The 19583-nt window shown below is 37.7% G+C and overlaps 1 long non-coding RNA gene across 3 annotated transcripts in view; it reads left to right on the top strand.

Annotated features, from left to right (window-relative positions):
* Nucleotides 1-19583, top strand: part of LOC118143774 (uncharacterized) — a 258737-nt gene that overhangs the window by 99377 nt on the left and 139777 nt on the right. For all 3 annotated transcript variants that reach the window (XR_013523782.1, XR_013523783.1, XR_013523781.1), the window contains one exon: nucleotides 1168-1271. This is a non-coding gene — a long non-coding RNA (uncharacterized LOC118143774). The remainder of the gene's footprint in view (nucleotides 1-1167; nucleotides 1272-19583) is intronic.

Genomic DNA, 19583 nt, shown 5'->3' with positions numbered 1-19583 from the left:
TTGAGAATCCACATGGGATTCTGGGTGTTTAGAAGGAAGAGTTGAGGATCAACAGTGAGGATTATTCCTGACAGGAGTTTCTCCAAGGTCATACCTATTCTGAATCTTGTTTGATGCAAATTGTTGGTAGGCACACCTTTTCTAGTGATTGAAAAAAATCTAAAATCTACTAACGTCTTCGTGCTGAGAGAAACATTTGTGCTTGTGTTGGCCATTTCTAGTTTCTGAAAATGATAAGATCGAGGGAAAAAGATGCCTGTTTGTGGCAAGTTTTGCTAAGTTCAAGGTCTAATCACCTAAGGAAGCTGTATGATGACCCATCATAGCAGGGTTGAAAAGGAGATAAAAGTAATAGATATCCTATCCCAGCTGTGTCCTTCATTCCCTCTTGTATGAGGAAAAATTGGACCAGTGATAGTACATCCAAACAAAAGGAAATAAAACTAAGTATCACTAGTTTTATAACTTTAAGTATTCCAAATCCTCAAAGGAGAATTGAGGAGAGCTGATATTTAGTATCCACTTTGCTCCTGGTTCTCAGCACCTATCATTCCCAGGATGCTTTCTGGCCTACTGCATCCTTTGTTTTTCCTCCCCGATCCTGACCTGACCTCTCTTTCAGCACATAGCATCGTCCCACATAAAATTCCACTTCTATTGCCATATTTCAGATTGTTTTTAGGAAAAAATATAGCTATCTGATGAAATTAATTGTATTTCCATTTGCCATCAATTTGAGGTCATTTTAGATTTGGCTCAATACTGTGTTTAAGATGCTATGACCTTCTCTTTTCACTCTATTGCAAGAAACTCAACTGTAAGCTACGACTAGAAACAGGAAAATAATGGATGTTTCTGCTGGCATATGCTCTGTAAAATATGTAGATTCTGAATATTAGTTTGATGTTCTTACTTTAGGGACTTCTCTCCCAGAGGTTTAATCTATAAGTTGATTTTAATTTTATCATCATTATTTTGACTTATTATGCAAGATTTAATAAATATACTGTTGTTTGATGTAAAATATCCTACATTGTCTAATGAGATGAAATTTATGTAATTCTCTCAAACATGAAGCCCCTTAAAATAGAATTAGGATCTGAAGGAAATCATTTTATAAAATCAAAGCTAATTTATTTCAAAAATCTTACTTTTGTTTTTCTCCAGGTAAGAGTCCCAGGATATTTGGATGGTTGATTTGAATTCTTATCTGCTTGAGGAGACATTGCATCATAAAAAGGTTCAGCCTCAACCTTTCGTAGAGAAAAGAGGTAGGTTAGTTTTCTGATCAGGCAGAATACGGAACCCAAGAGACTTGAAGCTGCTAAAATAATTGTTATTTGATTATCTACTATGATATTTTCTTGAACAAGTTGACTTCAGTCAATTTCACATCTGGAAGAACTAGTTGATTACTAATTTAGGAGAAAGTCAACCTTACTGACTCATACCTCTTGAAATTTGCATACTTAAATTCTGTGTTGATAAATTAGACTTGAGTTATTATGCTATGCCACTAATTTAACTTTTCAGCTGACTTTAAAATTAAAGCCTTTTCTTCTGAAATTTATTTTAAAAAGTCATGTCCATAGAGTAAAAGCTTGTTTTCCTTGCCTATATTTTCTCCCTCAGGAAGCTGTGTAATTCATTCAGTGTTTATAATGGTTACTGACTGATCAGTGAAAATGGGGCAGAAGGGCAGATTTCAGCTCTGCGTCTCCAGTTTGCATTAAAGGCATCCTTTATTTAAAATGGTATTTTACTAATGAATTAGCTTGGACATATCTCAGGAACAGGTCAGAATGGAAGAGGTTAATACATTTCTGTAAGGATTCCCGAACATGATTTGTGTATATTCGTGTATTTCGAGATCCTTAGGGGGCCTTGTAGTAAAATATTCAGGAGGTTTTCTATCTTTTATTTAAGGCTGAATATTCAAGAACTTGCTTAAATAAATGTTTTCTTGTCTTGAATTTGGCCTTATAAATCATAGATAATATATTTATTTTCAGTCTGTTTGTGAGAAACCTCCCGTTTTGATGCCAGAGTTAAGTGAAAGAGAAAAGAGAAAGGAGAAAGCTGCTTCCTTTTATTGTGTGTCTGTTAGGACTCACTGCCACAATGGGGAATACTCTTGGGAATGTTTTTCCAGGATAGACTTTGCATGAGGACTGACTGATAGCCCAAAGATAGCTAGGCTAAGCCATGATTAAAGTTCAGTACCTGCTCATGGAACAGAAAGATGCTAAACCTTCCTGGTACTCTTGAATTCATTAGGACTGTGCCAAACAAATTGGCTTTTGTATATACCAGCAGGGTCATTTCCAGACTGAAAAAAAAAGAAAAGAAAGAAAAAAAGAAGAAAGAATAAAAAAAGGGAGAAAGAAATGGGTACAAGGTCTTTGGGAATGAAAGTTGAGGGAGAGTGTTTTTAATATGTCCCTAAGCAGGCCAGCCCCTGATGTTATTGATGGTTCTACACTGGCTGGGCCTGTGGTTGGAGGAAGTGAGATAGGGTCAGAGCTAGTAGAAGTATAAAGTTGGAAATCACAACCATATACAGTGTGAGGGAAGAAGGCAGAAACTGACTCTGGGCTAAGGGCAGGACACCGTTCTATAGTAACTGTTGTTATTATATTAATGCTTGTTGTAGAAATTGTAGCATTTGCATATGAAGAAATCTTACTGTTACAGTATAAACCTTTCATTTTTCAGCTGAGAAATTATATATCCAGAGCATTGAGATAACTTCCCTAAAATTATACATCTAGTTGTGACAGAGCTGTAACCAGAACACAACCATTCACCTTGCCATCCCCTTTCCAGTAGATATTATTATCTCTGGACACACTGTCTCTGTGACTGCAGGTTGCTCATGGCTGTAGTGAGAAATTGTTCAAAGAGACTTACCATTCAACAAACATTTATTGAGTTGAACTCAATAAATGTATAGATGCCAGGCACTGCTCTGGGAGCTGAAGCTTCTAGAGTGACATAGTCATTGTTTTGATTTTTCCCTGTGACTTCAACTCTTGATGCTCCTTTCCTCTGATCCTTTCTTTCTTTCTTTTTTTTTTTTTTTTTTTTAATTTTTAAGCGTTTTGTTAAAGATGGACTCTTGCTGCGTACCCCAGGCTGGAGTGCAGTGGCTATTCACAGATGTGATCATGGGACACTGTAGCCTCAATCTCTTGGTCTCCTGTGATCTTCCCGCCTCAGCCTCTTGAGTAGCTGGGAGTACAGGCCGCCACGTTTTTTATCAGCACCTCTCTGAGACTCATTTTCACAGTTTACATTAGCTTGCTGTTAGTTCTTGCTAGAGTGATGGTAATGGGTGAGAGTGTCACTGGCAGCTGCAGAGGAGAGGGTGTCTGAGGTACACCGAAGTGATTGCTTACACTACATTAAAAGTAAAAAAATGTTCACAAATGTTTGCTTTCTTTAGTCTTTTAGAAAATCAAATGGGGCTCTAATGAAGACATTTTCACAGAGGAAGGAGAAACAATAAATCTTGGTTGTATTTAACTGCAAAAGCTGCCTCCTGAATAAAAATTTGCATATAGATTTCTCATGAAATGTCAAAAAGGCGAAAAGTTTGGAAGTGAGCTTGGAACAGAGTATCTTTATATCATAAAAAATAAATGAATATCTTTATAGCATGAAAAATAGATGATTATTTCCCCCCACACATTATGCTATTCATTTTTTCTAAGACTCTCGTGATATCCCAAATGCATATTTTATAATCTTAACATTTTGTAAAAAACCAGAGGTAAGCATTCTTTATTTCTCTCTGCTCCAGAAGAAAGATATACCTCTCCTACTTCAACTTGATGAGGAATATAAATACTATGTTGATAAGGTTATGGCAGAAATTTATTTTATATGGAAATAAGCCACTTCAGGGCCAGGCGTGGTGGTTCATGCCTGTAATCCAGCACTTTGGGAGGCCGAAGCTGGTGGATCATGAGGTCAGGAGACCGGGACCATCCTGGCCAACATGGTGAAACCCGTCTCTACTAAAAATACAAAAATTAGCTGGGCATGGTGGCACGTGCCTATAATCTCAGCTACTTGGGAAGCTGAGGCAGGAGAATCACTTGAACCAGGGAGTCAGAGGTTGCAGTGAGTGGAGATCATGCCACTGCACTCCAGGCTGGCGAGAGAGCGAGACTCTGTCTCAAGTAATAATAATAAAAAGAAACAAGTCACTTCAATAGCTCAGAGTTTAGAGTTAAAATTATCTTAGCATTTTGAAGAATTACCTACCGTTCTGCTCAATGCAGGACTCAGTTAACTATGTCGCTCTAAAACTGAGTCCAGGAATATCTGATTCTTCTATCTTCAGGAAAATTCTACAAGTATTAATGTAATTTGACAATTCTACACAGATTTAGCCTTCACTGAGGGCTGTTGGAAAATATTAGTTGTTCATTGTTAGACATGGTGTTCACTATGTTCTGTGATGTAAGATTAGTTGTTCGCTGACAGACATTGTATTCACAGAATGTTGGGGATGGCTTACATGGTTGCTGCAAGGGGAGATTATATTCTACTAATCTAACCAACATCTTTCACAGGGAAGAATATGACGTAGAAAAGGAGAAGGTTGCTGTGGCTCAGCATAATTTTGTTCCTTTTTTCCTTATTGAAACACTAGTATTTAATTTTTTTTAACTCTTCACATATTTTGAACTTGTTTTAATGATTTACCCCAGGATGAGGAAGCATATTTTGTTAGGGGTAGATGAAGTAGATTAGAATGATACTCTCTCTGCTCCACCCCGCATCCCTAGAGCCTGTCAATATGTTACCATCCTTGGCAAATGGGACTTTGTAAATGTGATTAAGTTAATAGGATATTGAAATGGCGGGGGATTATCCTGGGTTATCTGGGTGGGCCCAAACCAATCACATGGTTTCTTAGCAGTAGAGAACTTTTCTAGGCTGAGATCAAAAAGAGATGTGATACTGGAAGAAATGTCAGAGAGATGCTATGTTGCCAGCTTTGAACGTGAGAGAAGTGGGCCATGAACCAGGGAATGCCAGGGGCCTCTTGTGCTGGAAGAGGTGAGAACAAGGATGACCAGTGGGGCCTTCAGAAAGGCACATAGCCTCGTGAACACCTTGATTTCAGCCCAATGAGACTGTATTAGGCTTCTGATCTTCAGAACTGTGAGATTATGAATGTGTGTTGTTTGAAGTCAAATTATCTACTTTATGATAATTTGTTACTGCAGCAATAGAAAACCGCAGGAGAGATACGATTTAACAAGAGAAAAGGGAGGGTGAGATGACTGGTTGGAGAAGTGGTAAGGGAATAGCAATGGAGCCTGGATTTTTCCTTTTCTATTTTTTTTTTAACAGTCTTGTTCTGTCGCCCAGGTTGGAATGCAGTGGCACAGTCTCGGCTAACTGCAGTCTCTGCCTCCTGGGTTCAAGCAATTGTCCTGCCTCAGCCTTCTAAGTAGCTGGGATTACAGGCACGTGCCACCATGCCTGGCTAATTTTTGTATTTTTAATAGAGATAGGGTTTTACCATGTTGGCCAGGCTGATCTTAAACTCCTGGCCTTAAGTAGTTTGCCCACCTTGGCCTCCCAAGGTGCTGGAATTACAGGCACGAGCCAATGCACTCAGCCTGGATTTTTCAAATTAAGGTTTTCACAGATGATTTGAAATTAAGATTACGTGATGAAGCTCCAAGTGTCCTCATAATTTTCTAGCACTTTTCTAGCTAGTGAAATGTCAAACTTCAGCAGCCAACTGAAGGAGAATCTCACTAACATGGGAGCTGAGCTTCTATAAGGGCAAGTGGCCAGCAATAACCTGAGGGAAAATGGCCCACATGGTGTAGTAACAATACCATTTGCTTATGTGCTTTATGATCTGTTTCAGCTTCTGACCTGGTATCTTTAAATACAGTTTTTGCATCTAGTTACCAAGAGTTGCTGGAGCAACACAGACAAAGACTTTTACTTAACCTCAGCCATCGTACGCCTGCTAAAGAAGTCAGCCTGGAACCGGTGTAGAATAGCAATGGGGAGTTAAGGTAACTTGCGGTAGTACAGTTTGGTTTTTTTTTTCCTCCTTACACGAGCAGAACGTTTTAGTTGGGAGAAAGAGATTCTGGATTCAAGAGAGGCTGACAGGATTTTCCTTAAAATAAACCCAGAGAGAAATAGATCCCTTAGAAGCTGTGCCACTCTGCCTACGATAAGAATGCCTGTAGGGGTGAGTATACTTTATATACGCCATAAAGTATATAAATCTATAGAAATATCATGAAATATCTTCCTGGAAGTCAATTAATTAATTGAATAATTTTAAGAAAACATTTCTTAATGTGAAGCAGCAAATTATGAAATAGAAGGCACGATTTATACCAATATTTACAATAAAGACCTCAAAGGAATTTCATGTTGCCACAAACTATAGAGGTTCACCCTCCTCTGCTCCAAGAATGGGAAGAAAGCTTCAGGAAGCACTGGTGAAAGGCAAGCAAATAACAGCTTACTTTCTTTTCCCAGATTCTTCCTTCTATGGAGCATCACAAATGACTGAGGTTTTCTAGATAGTTACTTCTTTTTTTAAAAAAAAATTATTTCTATAAATTAGGGGATACACGTGCGGTTTCTTTCTTTTTTCTGTTAAATTCTTTTTGTGGGGAGACAGGGTCTTTCTTTCTCACTCAGGCTGGAGTACGGGTGGCATGATCACAGCTCACTACAGTGTCAACCTCCTGGGCTCAAGCAATCCTCCCACCTTAGCCTTCTGAGGAGCTGGGACCACAGGTGCGAGCCACCACGCCAGGCTAATATTTTTTTATCTTTTATTGAGACAAAGTCTTACGATGTTACCCAGGCTGGTCTTGGGTTATGGGACTCAAGCAATCCTCCAGCCTCAGCCTCGTAAAATGCTAGGATTACAGAAGTAAGCCACCATGAAGGCTAGTGTATCGTTACTTGTGTAATATACAACATATTATTTTTGCATGCAATATTATCAAATGAAAGTCCTTATATTTGTAAATATCTCTTGACATTTAAGCCCCATGTGGAAAACATATCTGCCGAGCAAGTTAGTTTATTTGCTTATTTAAGTGTATGTTTTGCAGCTGGATTATGCTAAAAGGTTATGTTACGTCCCAAGAGTCCTACTGAGATGTTTTATGGCTCAGATGAACATTTGGTTATCTTGTTTTACATTTTTTCTAAGCTAAAATTTTTATGACTATTAAGCTATAGCAGAACCATTTGGCATCAAGGTTGTCTAGTGAAGTGTGGACTTTCGGTGTGCCTGTTAAAAACCACTTGGCATCATGGTTGTCTAGTGAAGTGCGGACTTTCGGTGTGCCTGTTAAAAACCACTTGGCATCATGGTTGTCTAGTGAAGTGCGGACTTTCGGTGTGCCTGTTAAAAACCACTTGGCATCATGGTTGTCTAGTGAAGTGCGGACTTTCGGTGTGCCTGTTAAAAACCACTTGGCATCATGGTTGTCTAGTGAAGTGCGGACTTTCGGTGTGCCTGTTAAAAACCACTTGGCATCATGGTTGTCTAGTGAAGTGCGGACTTTCGGTGTGCCTGTTAAAAACCACTTGGCATCATGGTTGTCTAGTGAAGTGCGGACTTTCGGTGTGCCTGTTAAAAACCATTTGGCATCATGGTTGTCTAGTGAAGTGTGGACTTTCGGTGTGCCTGTTAAAAACCATTTGGCATCATGGTTGTCTAGGGAAGTGTGGACTTTTGGTGTACCTGTTAAGAACCATTTGGCATCATGGTTGTCTAGTGAAGTGTGGACTTTCGGTGTGCCTGTTAAGAACCATTTGGCATCATGGTTGTCTAGTGAAGTGTGGACTTTCGGTGTGCTTGTTATCCAAATAGTTTACATTTCACCCATTAAGTAATTTTTCATTCCTCAGACCCTCCCACCCTTTCTAGTCTTCAATGTCTGTTATTCCACATTCTGTGTTCATGTGTATATATGATTTAGCTCCCATTTGTAAGAGAGAACATGTGGTATTTGGCTTCCTGTTTCTGAATTATTGGAATTAGAGGCCATCATCTTAAGTGAAATAACTCGGAAACAGAAGGTCAAATAGATCTAAATGATAACCTGGAGTGTGTTCTATGAACTGGTCTATCTTGCAGCATTGAATTGTAGTGTGTGTGTACTCTTCACAACTTATCCTGAACTTTTCTCTCCAGAGTGGCTCCTACATATCTGTCATTCATCTTCTGTTAGAGCCAAGCCAAACTGTTCAGTGACCTCTGAGTAACCTTGGTGTGTCCTCCAGGGCTGCCCATCTCTTCATGTCAAAATCTAGCTTGTTCTCAAGTCCTGCTCAGATGCCATCTACTTCCTGAGGCCTTTCCAGACTCTCCAAGCAAGTGCTCTTTCTGTCTGAGTGCCCATACCTTTTTACAAAAATTATTATACTCTAAGTTCTGGGGTACATGTGCAGATCATGCAGGTTTGTTACATAGATATACACGTGTCATGGTGGTTTGCTGCATCTATCCCACTGTCATCTATATTAGGTATTTCTCCTAATGTTATTCCTCCCCAATTTCCCCAACCCCCGACAGACCCTGGTGTGTGATGTTCCCCTCCCTGTGTCCATGTGTTCTCATTGTTCAACACCCACTTATGAGTGAGAATATGTGGTGTTTGGTTTTCTGTTCTTGTGTCAATTTGCTAAGAATGATGGTTTCCAGCTTCATCCATGTCCTTGCAAAGGACATGAACTCTTCCTTTTTTATGGCTGCTTAGTATTCCATGATGTATATGTGCCACATTTTCTTTATCCAGTCTGTCACTGATGGGCACTTGGGTTGATTCTAAGTCTTTGCTATTGTAAACAGTGCCACAATAAACATAAGTGTGCATGTGTCTTTATAATTGAATGTTTTATAATCCTTTGGGTATATACCCAGTAATGGGATTGCTGGGTCAAATGGTATTTTTAGTTCTAGATCCTTGAGGAATTGCCACACTGTCTTCCACAATGGTTGAACTAATTTACACTCCCACCAACAATGTAAAAGCGTTCCTATTACTCCACATCCTCTCCAGCTTCTGTTGTCTCCAGATGTTTTAATGATTGCCATTCTAACTGGTGTGAGATGGTATCTCAATGTGGTTTTGATTTGCATTTCTCTAATGACCAGTGGTGATGAGCTTCTTTTGTTGGCTGCATAAATGCCTTCTTTTGAAAAATGCCTGTTCATATCCTTTGCCCTCTTTTTGATGTTTTTTTTTTTCTTGTAAATTTGTTATAAATTCTTTGTAGATTCTGGTTACACCTTTTATCTCTTTACTTCTTCCTAGGGTATTGTCTTGGGTTAGGTTTCTGGGAAAGCAGACTCTAAGAGGCAGGTTGGTGTGTAGGAAGTCTAGTGGGTGTGTTCTTTGGGATTGATGACTAAAGAAGGGAAGGAAGCAAGACTGGGCAGAGGGAGAAGTTGGGCGGGGATACAGTCCAAAGGAAAACCACAGTTGACCAAAAGGGGAACTCTGGAATGAGGATGACCTTCACAGTTGTTCCAAGTTAAGGTGAAGAGGTTGTGCCTTTACCCCTTTGCGTAGAGTGGTTGTTGTCTCTGGCTGCCTGGGAATGAGCTTGCTGGATTTAGCAAATAAAATATACATTGTCCAATTACATTCGATTCTCAGATCAGCAATGAATAATATATTAGTATAAATGTGTTCCATGCAATATTTTGGATATACTCTAATTTGTTGTTGATCAGACATTTAAATTTGAATTAACTGTATTTTATTTAGCAACACTACACAGGAAGGAGCATGGCCATGGCCCAAGTAATTCTCTTCAGGAGGGTCAATCCCCAGAGGCTAGCAGAGGAGAGTTGAAAGAGGGCAGCATGCCTAGCGGTTGGGGGATGCAAGTTTTTGGTCTTGACAGGGGATCTGTGCTATGCAGCACATTTCCCCTAGGCACACATCCCTGCCCAGTTTACATTGTCATTAGTTGTCAATGTGATAGTCAGGTTGGTGTACGTGGGCTTTTAGGAATTGAATACTAATATTTGGTGGGAATAAAACAAGGAGGTTTAGGCCAGGCACAGTGGCTCATGCCTATAATCCCAGCACTGTGGGAGGCCGAGGTGGGTGGATCACCTGGGGTCAGGAGTTAGAGACCAGTCTGGCCAAAATAGTGAAACCCTGTCTCTACTCAAAATGTAAAAATTAGCTGAGCCATGGTGGTGAGTGCCTGTAATCCCAGGTACTTGGGAGACTGATGCAGAAGAATCACTTGAACCTGGGAGGTGGAGGTTGCAGTGAGCTGAGAGTGCACCACTGTACTTCCACCTGGGCGACAAGAGCGAAACTCCTCAAAAACCCAAAACAAACAAACAAAAACCAACCAACCAAACAAACAAAAAACCATGGAGGTTTAGTGGTTACTCTTCCTCATTTTAAAAAAGAAAAGTACCAGTTCAAGATGAGCTAGGTGAATGGCCTCCAGTTCCCCAGTTCCCAAGGGAAAAAAAAAGATATTCTCCTATACACCAAATATTTTTTTTTGTCAGTAACCAGAACTGACCAGAATTGACAACTGGTTCAGTTATGTAATAGTTTCACAAAGAGTAGATACAGAGCAATTATTATGAAATGAAAGTTCTTATATTTGTAAATATCTCTTGACCTTTAAGCCCCTTGTGGAAAATGCATCTACCCAGCAAGTTAGCTTACTTGCTTATTTAAGTGTATGTTTTGCAGCTGGAATATACTAAAAGGTTGTGATACCTTGTGAGAGTCTTATTAAGATGTTTTATGGCTCAGATGAACATTTGGCTATCCTGCTTTACATTTTTTTCTAAACTAAAATTTTTACGGCTGTTAAACTATAGCAGAAACATTTGGTGTCGTGGTTGTCTGATTGCCTTTATGTTAACATGAACGAAAAATCTTGTTCAGAGATCTTGGCTCTGGCTGGGGGTTGTCACTTGGCCTGTCTCTGCAGGGAGGTGACAAACTGATTTTCAGGCATTTGCCATTTTTTGGTCTCTTCTGATTTTAGGTGAGCCAAATCATACAGCTGTGCACTTCACAGGAATAGAGAATACCTGCTTTCCAAATGCTTTTAGGGAATATAACCCCAGTTTGTGGCTTTATCATAATGATCAAATCCATATAAATGAAAGATTGTTCAAAAATTTGCAGTTTATGCGTTCCTTTAGATATTATGAAGTCTCTGTCTTGAGTGCTGAAAGCTATATTCTTATATCACATTGTTTTGACTTTCATAGTCTTGCTTTTGGTAAATTCTATTTTAACTTTATCCTTTGTTTACCTCAGAGAATATTATACAAAAGAATTCTGTGAATCCTACCAGTAATGATATAATAATAATGCTGATAATTTATGAATTCATTATTCAATACATAGATATTGAACAATTTCTACATGCCAGATAATCTTCTAAACTGGAATACCAATGAATGAGATAGACAAGAATCTCTGCGTTTATTTGACTTATTTTTAAGTTAGTGGGGAGAAAGATTACAAAAAGGGAAAGAAAATGTGAGTTGCTGGTAAGTGCTACAGGAAGAAATAAAGCAAGAGAGGGAGTTGGGTGTTGCAATTTTAAATAGGCTCACCAGTGAAGGTGTCCTGATGATACCCGGCATGACACACATTATTTCGCTTAGTATTTTACATGAGGATGTTCATTATTTTATCCTGTGAAGTGTTCACTATGTTACAAGCTGCCTTCTTTATGAGGACTCGTGGGAGAACTTGCGCTTTGATGTTAGAACTGGCAGTCGTCGGGCTTCTCTTGAGTGACTGGTTTGTTTTTATCTTCTAGGCACCAAGAATCATGTAACAGATCATGGTCACCTCTTTGTTGAGATTAAAAGGAAACTTAAAACTTTGGCATGAACTTGGAGTACTGACTTTACTCTTGGCTTCACCTTACCTTTTCTACCTTATTTTAGCCTTTGTCCCAATTGACTCACCTACTTATTTTACGTTTTATTTTATGCTGTGTTGTTATATTTACTTTGGTAACCTTCCTTATTTTTTAAACAAAGTAAGGCATAAATAGAAATAAATACCCACATAATTATATGCACATACTATACATACATATATACGTAAGTCATCATATGAAGATATAGTACATCTTCCTTATTTCAGTGTGCCTTGAACCTGGAGTTCTTATCTGAAAAAGTTTTTTATGCTTCACAGAGTGTTCCTTTATAGGTGCTCAATACATATTTATGGAATAACAGTTTTAGTAGTAGTTATAATTTAAATGAGAAAGATATTCATGAGTATCTTAAGAGTTTGAATATCAAGCAAATGAAATATTGCTGAGGTTTAGTTTTCAAAATCATTATATGTAAAATACAAGCTCTTTAATATAAAGGTGTGGGGAAATCTGAAATATAATTAATGTGTAATTATGACTCTTCTAAACCTCTTTCTAAAAGTTTTCAATGACTAGGTTTTAATAACTCTGGCTGACAGTCCTTTGAAACCTATTACCCTCCAGAGAAATTTGTTTGCACACAAAAATTGCATGCAGTATTAAAGGAGTTAGGGACACACCAAAGCTCCTCCATCAACCAACCCCAGGTTATGAACCCCCGCTATATGTTTCTCTTTTTAAATAATATATGCTCTTAAAATTTTAATAGTCAAAAGAAAAAACAAAGCAGAAAAATACCTATAACCCCAGCACCATGGGGCAGCTATTTTTGATCCTTTTATTTTCATTAAAAAAATTGTTGCATTTACATTATTGATATGATTTTATATCCAAAAATTTTTGCATTACAATATACAGTAAGTAGTTCCCAATGAAATAAAAAATTCTTCATAAAACATCCTTTTAAATGTTTGTATAGTATTTCAGTGTATAAATATACTATAATGCACTTAAACATTTTCTAATGTCTGTTTGGGTCTTGTCTTCCCTTACCCTTCCATTATTTGCCACAAAGTTGCTATGAACATCTTAGAGCCAGATCTTTGTTAATATATTAAGAAATTTCCTAGGATTACCTAGAAGAATTACTAGGTGCAAATGTATATTATAACTAAAATGAATGATATGAAAATTATTTTTCAGAAAGGTGCTGGTACCAGCAGTTTGTGAAAGTATTTAAATTATTTTCTATTTTACCGCATTCTTGCCAGAATTGAGTAATATCATTAAAAACAGAAATAATCAAAGAAACAAAAGCTTATTTTATTTGATAGGTGAGGATTGGTGCCATTTTGATTTTAATCTGCATTTCTTTGGTTACTAATGAGGTTTACTTCTAAAACTATGTTTTCAAGAAAAACTTAAAAACTTTGCCTATCTTTTTAGGGAGTTATCATGCGTTTGGTTCACTAATAAGTTGAGGGGTGTTTTTTTTTTTGAGATGGAGTCTCACTCTGTTGCCAGATTGGAGTGCAGTGATCTTGGCTCGCTGCAACCTCTGCCTCATGGGTTCAAGTGATTCTCCTGCCTCAGCCTCCCGAGTAGCTGAGACTATGATTTTTTTCTTATTGTATGTGCTTTTTGTACACCAAAATCTCCTGGTAAAGTTTATTCTTTTTCACATAAATTCTACAGTTTTTAAAGTTCATTTCTAGGTATTACATCTTTTGTTTTTCGTTGCTATAATGCAAAAGGAACTTTATTTCATTATATTTTCTAACTTGTTATTATTTCCATACATAAAGGTGATAGATTTCTATATATTCATGTTTGAAAAGATTTTCAGTTGAACCTCTTGGAATTTTTAGGCATATTCTCAGTTGTTGTCTGCAAAGAAAGATTCTTTCCCCCCCCAATATATATCCTCTTCTTTGAAGAAGGTAAGGCATGAATAAAATAAAAACCCACATAATTACATGCATACACAATACACATATACATACATGCATACATACATAAATCACCATGTGAAGATACAGTACATCTTCCTTATTATTTCACTGTACCTTCAGCTGGAGTTTTTTAGCTGAAGTTTTTTGCTTTATAGAGTGTTCCTTTATAGGTATCTTACACTGGTTAAAGCCTCCGGAACAATGTCAAATAATGGTTATGATATTGGCTATCATGTATTTTGTTTCTTACTTTAATAATGATATCTGTAATATTTCATTGTTAAGTATAATAGCTGTAGGCTTAAAATAGATCATTAGGGATGAGCTGAGATTTTTATCAAATGTCTATTCTGCATGTCTGATGATCTTATGGTTTATTTTTTATTGGCTTATTGATCTGATACTTTTTATTCAGTAATAATTTTTGCATTATGGGAATAATTTTATTTGGTTATGGTAGATTTTTCTTTTAAAGTTAAGCTGATTAAATTTGCTGGTATTTTATTTAGAATTAATATTGATATTTAAAAAAATGAGGCTGGTGTGTAGTTTTATTGTTTAAAACCCTTCCCCAGGCTCAGGACATTGATGAGACAGGCAGCGTCTGTTTCTCCCTCTACCTTTTTCTTTTTGTGGCTCTTTTGGAGTGGTGGTGTGTGTGTAGGAGAAGCAATGAGAGAGAGAAAATAAACTCTTCGAACTTGAAAAACATAGTAATCCTGTGTTGTAGTGATCTCTTGGCTCATACCATCTGGCCTTAGGTATTTTCTGTGTGGTGGGACCCATTAGGATGTGTTTGTGTGTGTGTGTGCACATGCGCACACACACACACATACAGACAGACAGAGAGACAGAGAGAGAGACAGAGAGAGAGAGAGAAATTAAGAGAAATTTATTTTAAGGAATTGGTTTATGTAACTGTAGAGAGCCAGCAAGTTCAAAGTATGCAGGGTAGGCCAGTGGGCTGAAGAGCTGGGAAAAAGTAAATGTTGCAGTTTGAGCTTGCAGACCATCAGCTGATAGAGTTCCCTCTTGGTGGATATCAGTCTTTTCTCTCCTTAGACCTTCAACTGATTGGATGAGGCCCACCCACATTATGAAGGGTAATTGGCTTTACTCAAAGTACGTTGATGAAATACTAATCTCATCTAAACACACTTTTATAGATACATCTAGAATAGTGCTTGATTGAATACCTGAGCACTGTGGCCTATCCAAGTTAGCACATAAAATTAACCATCACAGGCCCAGTCAGTGCACAATTCTTTTGTCTCTGTGACCCTCTCCCCACAGCTCTCACCCCTGCAGTACACTTGCCTGGTAAGTCACTTTCCTTGTAGGGGTATCTTCAAGAAGGTTCAAGCCTGCCTAACTTTCCTGCTGTCCTCTTGGCCATGTGAAGAGGTGTCCTCCTGTCTTTGTCTCACTGCACTGTTGCCTCTTCTTTTCCATTCCATTCTACTCTAGCCAGTAGAGTAGAGCTTTCATTATTCTCCAGAGAAGACATTTCCATTTTCATATAAGACCCCCAACTCTCAAGAAGACATGTCAAACTTCAAAGAACTTTTACTATATGCTCCCATGCTCTGATGGCAACATCTAAATAGGTTTGCAAGTCTGTGAAGTTCAGCATGTGAAGGAGTCAATGGGGGAGCTGTGACGCAGATCCGCTTTTCTCGAGGACACCCCCAGTTTGGTTTCATAGAGCTGGGGGATGGTGCTCCCTCCACTCCTCCACAAAGAGAAAAGCCATGGCACACTTCCCCACTGAGGCCTACTCTAAAATCTTTCTCTGTTCAGCTAACCTTCTTTTGAGTTGTTTTCCTTTGGTGAGCAGGTTGCCATATAGACAGTGAGCCCTGTTTTATAATATAAGCCCTGGAGGGTGTATATGGCAGGTCCTTAGTGTTCTCTTGGTAATTGGAAACTACATAGCTTCTAATAAACTGAATTTTGGGACTCTAAACAACATTCTAGAACAATAGAAAAGTCTTTCCAATATCATGATGTGACCATTGCTATTTCTTTTATTTTTAATCTTTATTTTTATTTCACTTTTATAAATAGAAATTTGTACTTTAAAATATTTCAATGTAAGAAAATCCTTCTTTTAATAAAAGGGAAGATTCTCTTTAATTTTTCTCATGCACCTATATTTGGTTTTTCCTCACGTAGGTTATGCTGTTTTTCTATCTCCTTGTGCTTTCTATTGTTTTCTGTCTTTGACTCTATTTACTGAGTGCTTACATTGTTTTTTAAATCGCGGTGTCTTTTTTTTTTAAATATTTAAATTTAAGTTCCAGAATACATGTGCAGAAGGTGCAGGTTTGTTACATAGGTATACATGTGCTATGGTAGTTTGCTGCACCTATTGACTTGTTTAAGTTGTGTTTTAAAAATTAAATGATTTTGGTGAAACCCCGTCTCTACTAAAAATACAAAAAATTAGCTGGGCATGGTGGCGCGTGCCTGTAATCCCAGCTACTCAGTAGGCTGAGGCAGGAGAATTGCCTGAACCAGGAGGCGGAGGTTGCGGTGAGCCGAGATCACGCCATTTGCACTCCAGCCTGGGTGACAAGAGCGAAACTCCATCTCAAAAAAAAAAAAAAAAAAAAATTAAATAATTTGCCTTTATTTAGAGTAGTGATTACCTTTAATATTAAATATTTAATCAATTGTTCTCCCTTTATTGAAATCAAGAACAGAATTATAATGTTTTTTGTTGTTGTTGAGACAGAGTTTCACTCTTGTTCAGGCTGGAGTGCAATGGCATGATCTCGGCTCACTGCAGCCCCCATCTCCTGGGTTCAAGTGATTCTCCTGCCTCAGCCTCCTGAGTAGCTTGGAGTATAGGCATGCACCAGCATGCCTGGCTATTTTTCTATTTTCAGTAGACACAGAGTTTCACCATGTTGTCCAGGCTGGTCTTGAACTCGTGACACCGTGATCCCCCCACCTCAGTCTCACAAAGTGCTGGGATTGCAGGCGTGAGCCACCATGCCTATGGCTGTCTTACTCTTTTCAGTTCCCATCCTTCCCTCTTGTGTCCTTTAAGGGCTTGTAATTTAAATTGATATAACAAAGCCACATTTTCATTAAATATCATTTATTGTTTTAACCATGGAAATAATTTTTTAAGACTTATTGGTACTTTGGATTTTGAATTGAGTTTTTCAAGCATTTTAACAAATTTTGTGCTCACTATCAGTATATTTATGTTATCATTTTTACTTTTTTGCATTTATAATTTTGATTCGTCACTTGTTTACTTACATTGTTTTTGATGACGGTTTCAGGAAGGCTATCGTTATACTTTCACAATTTCTGTATAGCTAGATAAATCTTTTTACTATTTTCACATCCGAATAAAATTTTTCTATATTTTGAATTCTTGAGTCAAAACAGTAATTCCTCAAAATTCTGTAAACATTGTTTAATTGCATAGTGGTGTTTAGTATTTCTAAGAAATCTAAGGTCAGCTTGATATTTTTTTGTCTGAAAGCTCCTGGTATATTTTCTCTTCCATTGACATTTAAAACTTTTGTTGGGTTAGATCTAAGTATAGGTCTTTTAAATTAGCTTTCTTAGACATAATCTTTCTTAAAAAAACACACACACAACTTCGGGTTGGGCATTCTGATTTCAGAGAATTTCACTAATCCAGGGATTTTACTGATAGTATTCATCAAAATATTTTTGAATATTGGAGAATTCAAACTCCAGTTTGCTTAAACAACAAAGTGTTATCTTAGATAAAGAGCTGAATGGTGCAGAGACAGGAAGGTGTTTAGGCATTGCATATCCTAAATTCCTATTGTTATCAGGGCATCAATTCTCCAGGCTCTGCCCTTCTCTAGTCCTTTGCAAGCTTCATTCTCAGGATAACTTTCTTCATTTAAGTGTTATGGTTACCAGCAATTTCCAGGACTACAGGCTTCCTTATTAATATCTAGGAGGAGAGACAGCATCTGTTCTCACATTCGTTGAGTAAAACCTCTGTGTTTCACTCTGATTGGGTAATTGCAGGTCATATGCCCACTTAGAACCAATCATTATGAGAATGAGGCAGGACTTCCTTGATTGGCTTAGAGCAGTCAACTTTCTTTCACTTCTGCTCTCATCTCTGTTATTGTTTGCATTTCTTACATCTTTCTATTTTTGTTTTGGGAGACTTTCAAGTTTATCCTCTACATTGCTGAATAGGTTTTTGTCAGCTTTGCTTTTTACTGCCTTTAATGTAAATTTTAATGCAATTTCATTAAAACATATTGCATCTTAGTTTTTAGTCCTGTTCCCTTTATTTCTGCTTTTATTGCAATGTGTTATCTTCTACTAGTCCCTAGTATTATTTTTTTCCTAAGAAACTACCTTTCTATTTTGGAGAATATTGTAAAAAAATTTAAAAACATTCTGGGCCATGCAACAATGTGAATGTCTTTAATTCCATTAAACTGTACACTTAAAAATGGTTAAAATATATATTTTATGTTATTTATATTTTAACACAATAAAAATATTCTGTTCTTTGATAGAAAATAATTCTCAATGTGTATTCTTCTTCCAGCTGTTCAGAATAATATTTGTTTTCCCTTGTAATAAAACATTTTATTAGCCCACAAGTTTTATTTGCATGCATTTTTGTTAACTTATTGCTAGCGTTAGCAGGATTTATCTAGGTTCAGTTTACTAAAAGTCAAGGTATATGCAGTGGTAGTAGTAACTTTTTGAGTAAATATGATTTTTCTTCTCTGGTCTAGACCTGGAATGGTTCGCATGTTCAGAATCCCCAGGATCAATTCTAATTTTTGGTAGAAATGTACTAGGAAGTTTTGTTCTTTCAATTCTTGTTTCTTTGTTTTTTACTTTATAGGATATAAGAGGCAGTATTTAGTCTTTTGGGTGTGTGCAATTGTTATATATGAGAGATTATGCCCTTAGTATGTACTGCTCCCAGAAACTAACTCCTTTTCATATATGAAGTGTTTCTGAAGGTGTCTTCAGGTCCAGGATGCAATACGCTACAGCCAGTTTCCTCTGTTGCCACGTTGGGAACTGAGATTTAGAGTTTTTCATAAAAATGAGAGAAAAGTGACTCTTAGGGGTGGTGGAATCATAGACGCATGGGGGCCTGGTCAGACAATAGTTCTTAGGCAGTGTGTGTGTGTGTGTGTGTGTGTGTGTGTGTGTGTGTGTTTCTGGTCATTATAGCTACTCTATGTGAGCATATTTTTTTTTCTAAAAATTGATCCTGTCCTGAAGTTTCCTTTCAGATATTTTAATTTGTTTTGTTTGGTCCGTAGTAATAATTGATTCTGCAGCTAGTGCAAGTTGCCCTGGCTTTTGTCAGGGTTTCTCCAATGTCAGGAACAACATCTTCCAATTGTTGAAGAGAGTAACCTCCTGTTCTTTCTTGCTCTAAATTAAGAAAATCTGACCAACATGAATCAGGTGCTGTGCTGGTTGTCAAGATAGCATCTCTCAGTTCCAAATAAATCTTCTCAAGTTGGCTTTGTGATGCTGGGTCTGGGACACTCTAACCTACATTCTTCTTTCCTCCTTTGCCATCTGGTTCTTTATTAGGCTCTACCCCCAGAGAGCCCCAGAAGAAGTGGAAAGGTAAGATGAAGGGGAGAAGGGCCCTCGTTTCTCCAGCTTGCTGGTCCATCAGCATAACCCTGTTGCATTTTGCCTCAACAGGGGCAGTTGGTTCTACCCTTCTGCTTCTTTTGGCAC

This window comes from Callithrix jacchus, chromosome 11 (assembly GCF_049354715.1).
Source record: "Callithrix jacchus isolate 240 chromosome 11, calJac240_pri, whole genome shotgun sequence".
Classification (NCBI taxonomy): domain Eukaryota; kingdom Metazoa; phylum Chordata; class Mammalia; order Primates; family Cebidae; genus Callithrix; species Callithrix jacchus.
This window is presented reverse-complemented; position numbering and strand designations above follow the sequence as displayed.